A 5,011-nucleotide genomic window follows, 5' to 3' on the forward strand; every position below is an offset into this window, starting at 1 on the left:
AAAATGTTTAAAAACAGTATCATATCTTCTTATATTTTTTAAGAGTTATTATTAATATATATGCATAACAAAATTACATGTAACCCGAAAATACGACACGAAATCGACACTAACCCAAACAGGTTAACACGACTTTGACACGAAAGTTTTTGGGTTGGGTTTGGGTTTACTCTTTTTTGACACGAACCCGAAATGACACGACACGAACACGACTCGAACACGATAATTGCCAGGTCTAATCAGTAGTAACTTTTTTTTTATAAAATAAACGTTCTGGTTTAGACCATTTAAAAAACAAAAAAGGGTTAACACATATATTGCCCTATATTATCAGGGATAAATAAATATTTCCTTACATCAAATAAATCTATAAATATATCCTCATATATTTTAAATAACAGCAAAAATATCATATTCTAATAAAATAGTGAGATGACACTAACACTGCAACCTAATTTTATAAGAAGCTGTGCACCTTCCATACAAAATGTGACAGTTGTATATCACTTAATCCACGTTTCAGCCCCTTCCTTCTTCATTTTTATCCACATCTTTCACCGGTCTTCTCCAGCCGCTTTTCTCCGTCTCATCTCCGACGTTGTTCCTTGCGGCCGACCTCAAAATTGTAGCACCAAAGCTTGGAGAAATTTCTTTCATATATATAATTTACTTGAGCTGTCTAGATTTCTGAAAACTTTTCTAGTATTGCGATTCCTATTCAGTATAGGATTATGAAAGCGAAAAGCTTTCTATTTGACTCAAACTTACTTTTATTTAAACAAGTTACCCACTGATTTCTCCTATAAATTATTGACTCTTGATCTAGCTTGAGAGAGTTTGAATCTCTTCAATCTCTTTTTGTCGTTTAGACATAGCAAGACAGATATGTCCTTTTTTTGTTTATCATTGATGATCAGATTCTGAACTTATGAATTGAATTGATAATCTGATCGAAGTTCTTCGTTTTTGTTCTTTGTTGTTGACTGTTTATTAGTTGTCAGTATCAATTATTTTAATAAATTCAGTTTTTCAAATTGGTTTTTTTGAACCGATGCACACTCCTTATTGTCACGACTGTTAAGGAGTTATTTTAGATATTAATTAGGAGTTAATTGTCTTATTATTTGCTTGTTATTGCTTATTTAGTAGTTATTTCCTATTAGGAGTTTGTTACACAACAACTGTAAAATAGCACATCTGTGTGCTATGGTAACTGCTGCCACGTCAGCATAGCTTTTCCTATTTAGTCTCTTTCTTGGGAACTTATCGATTATGATATGAAAATTAATGAAACCTTACTTTCTCTTCCTTATTCATCTCTTCTCTAAACCCAGCGATTCCTTCTTCTAATCTCGGTTCTTCTCTTTTCTTCTATCCTTCTCTTCCCTATTTCAATTCTGCCCTAATTACTACTACCAGGAATCCCTAACCGTTACATTGGTATCAGAGACCGTCTTTTCTCCGGCCATGGAAGATTTTGAACAGCAAATGGAACGTTACTGCAGGGAGACGAGCGAGCGACAACAAAGGTTTGACGAACAATGGGAACTACTTCGCAAGAAGCAACAAGAAAATTATGAACAAATCTGTAAATCCTTCTCAAACTTGATTCAATCGATTCAAGAATTTGAAGGAGTTTCAGATCCTTCTTCAGTTGCACCCCAAGTGTTTGATGAAAAGTCTGAGCAGAAATTGTCATCAGTTGCACCCCAAGTGTTTGATGAAAAGTCTGAACAGAAATTGGAGCTGACAGATTTCAAATTACACGGAGAAACTATAGAGATCGTTTAGCAGAAACAGACTTCTACTATGGAGAAGGTAAACCTAGAAAATATTGACTCTTGTTTCATTAAGAGGTTGAAACTTGAATATCAGTTTGAATCAAGGTCATACCCATCCATAGATCTTTTTAAGCAAGTTACCTTTCAGGACATCCCTCTCAATGATGTTATTAAGGCTCCTAAGCCCAATCCTACATTTCGATCTCCCTTTGCTCCAAAGCAATGGCCCCAAGCTCACCTTTCACATACCAAAACCTGTGTCAGAGTCAACCTAACACCTATAACAACTCAGAAACCTAACCCAACATCCAGATCTTCATTAACTACTTCATCTTGTACCCAAAATGCTCCAAATAAACTGGATATTTTGCCTGAAACAAATCTGCTGCCAATGTTCAGCCAGAAAACACTGAACAATTTGCCTTTTGGTACAAATGGTAGGAACTCATCTGTTGGCCAAGCTATTGGGTCACCCTTCTCTTATAATCATGCTGTTATTATTGGTTCTTCCTTGTCAAGGAGTACCACCCCTAATCCTCAACTTGTTACTAAGGCTCTAAGTCCTTGCCTTACTTCCATTAGACAAAGGAGACCTTTTGCATCTAAAAAGGGAGGCGTTAATGATTCAAGATCATTCATTGGTGTTCTCTTCGGGGTTAGGAGAAAGGAATTCTGGTTTCTTTCTACTGTTGACACAGTCTTGAAGGAGTTCATTCCAAGGCTCTCACATGATGCAAGTGCCTTTAGCTTTCAAGGTTGGGATGATTCCTATGATACTAGCACCCATGAAGGGCTTCTAAAGTGGAGGTATGCTAATATGAACTCAATTGACTTTCTATTTGAGATGGGTATTGATGATTGTCATTTATTGTATCCGTTTGAAAGAGGGAAAAAGAAGTTGATGGAAAACTTTAAAGGATTAATTGTAGCATCAAATAAAACAAATATGCAGGGTAAAGGATTTGGTTTAGATGTTTTTCGGGTTAATGTTACTAGTGCCCCAAGCACTTTCAGTCATGGTTCTGCACCAGATTATTGTGATGCTTTGGGTGAAGTATACAAATGGGATGAGGTCATATATGATAACTCTTTTAAGGTTGAGGATGACAAGAATGCCAATTATTTATACACTAGACTTGATGTGCTTCTCCCTAAGCCATTAGAATCTAATGCAGTTTTAGAATCTAATCTTTATGTTGATGGGAGGCTTTCGTGCTTGGTAGAGAATAAGCCTTTTGGAGAATCTATTGAAGAAATTGCATATCATGTGGCCGCTTTAACATCCAGGAATGAAGTCTACACATGGGGAACGGGTGCCAATGGGAGATTAGGCCATGGACACATCGAGGACCGGAAAGCACCAATTCTAGTTGAAGGATTAAAGGACTGATGTGTGAAGTTTATTGCTTGTGGTGCAAACTATAGGCAAGCATCTGGGTTCACTCGAAATAGGCATAATTACTATAATTGTGGACTTCTGCGTTACCTTTCATGCAGTTCAAGAAAAACAACTCGAGCTGCCTTAGCTCCTAAAAATGTGAACGTAACTCTTGGAGTGGACAATCAGTGGGTCAATGGAGGACAAGTTGAGATTAATAATGATAGATGGCATGAAATTGGAGTTTTATCTCCAAATCAATTGCAAATGGAAGAACTGAATGCGGGTGCAGTGAGTAACCTTTCTGTTTCAATAAGATCAGTAACAAATGCTAGGGTGGGTGACATTGTTACTCATTATAGTAGAAAGGCAGAAAACTCGCTATCTGGATATAAGGAAGCCATTCCTCCTAGGGTGTTATGTAGCTTGTTTCCTTCTATACTCATGGTTTACATCCAAGGTCCACCTGCAGGTGTTGATTTAATGGTTGAGGGAGTTCAAATTTTCCTAGTAGACCAAGAGGCGAGGTTCAACCATCGGACTCGAAAGTGTGATGTAACCATTAAATTTTCTGGTGTTGATTCTGGTTTGCTTGTTAAAGTACAACAAACAACAAACGGTTTCCCATTTGGTTCATGCATGAGTAGAACTGACATAGATAATGAAGAAATTGAAGCATTTGTTGGTGCCTTGGCAATAGACAAGAGGGCAACTATGCAAGGATTAGTGAGTCTTCCTCTTTGTGTTGACAGTGATGATGAGAAAAACGGAAGTGCGAGAGGTTTCCGATTGAGCTACTCATCCTATGGAAGTGCAAACAATAGTGATGGCTTGGATAAGGCTGATGATGAAACATACGTTGCCATTGGCGCAAGCTATTCTATGTCCAGAGCCTTGTTGACGAATAAAGCACAAACTGTTTTGTTGCAAATACTAAGGAGCACTAAAGATAAGCTTAAGGATGTAGCAATCTCAACAGTTGACAATTTCCAAGATCGAGAGAAGGAAACCATTCTGGTTGTGGTTCATGTAGTATTGGAGCTTAATGTGACAACAATGGGCAATCCTGTGAAGTTTCAGTGTGTGTGGCAAGTTCAGTTCACTGCTTTCATACATTCTTGGGGACAAGAATGCTCTAAAGGGGAGGCTATTGTCACGACTATTAAGGAGTTATTTTAGATATTAATTAGGAGTTAGTTGTCTTATTATTTGCTTGTTATTGCTTATTTAGTAGTTATTTCCTATTAGGAGTTTGTTACACAACAACTATAAAATAGCACATCTGTGTGCTATGGTAACTGCTGTCACGTCAGCATAGCTTTTCCTATTTAGTCTCTTTCTTGGGAACTTATCGATTATGATATGAAAATTAATGAAACCTTACTTTCTCTTCCTTATTCATCTCTTCTCTAAACCCAACGATTCCTTCTTCTAATCTCGGTTCTTCTCTTTTCTTCTATCCTTCTCTTCCTTATTTCAATTCTGCCCTAATTACTACTACCAGGAATCCCTAACCGTTAGGTGAAATGTGAACAAAATATTTACCTTTTGCAAACGGGTATTTGGTGTTATGTATGATGGGTGGACCCATCTGCATATACTAGGTTTATAAAATAATCAGCATAGACCATCAGTATATGATCCATAATTTCAAAATAAGAAATTTCTATAGAATGAATGCTTAGACTTTACTAGTTTGAATGCAGAAATTAACCATTTGATGACCAAATCAAGCATATAAAATCAAGAGTTTTCAGCTAATTTATTTTTAAATAATTATACATCATTATCTGATATATCACTAAAAAGTTGCAATTTCAATCAATTTATATACAACTCTGCAAACAATAAA

Source organism: Euphorbia lathyris, chromosome 8 (assembly GCF_963576675.1).
Source record: "Euphorbia lathyris chromosome 8, ddEupLath1.1, whole genome shotgun sequence".
Classification (NCBI taxonomy): Eukaryota; Viridiplantae; Streptophyta; class Magnoliopsida; order Malpighiales; family Euphorbiaceae; genus Euphorbia; species Euphorbia lathyris.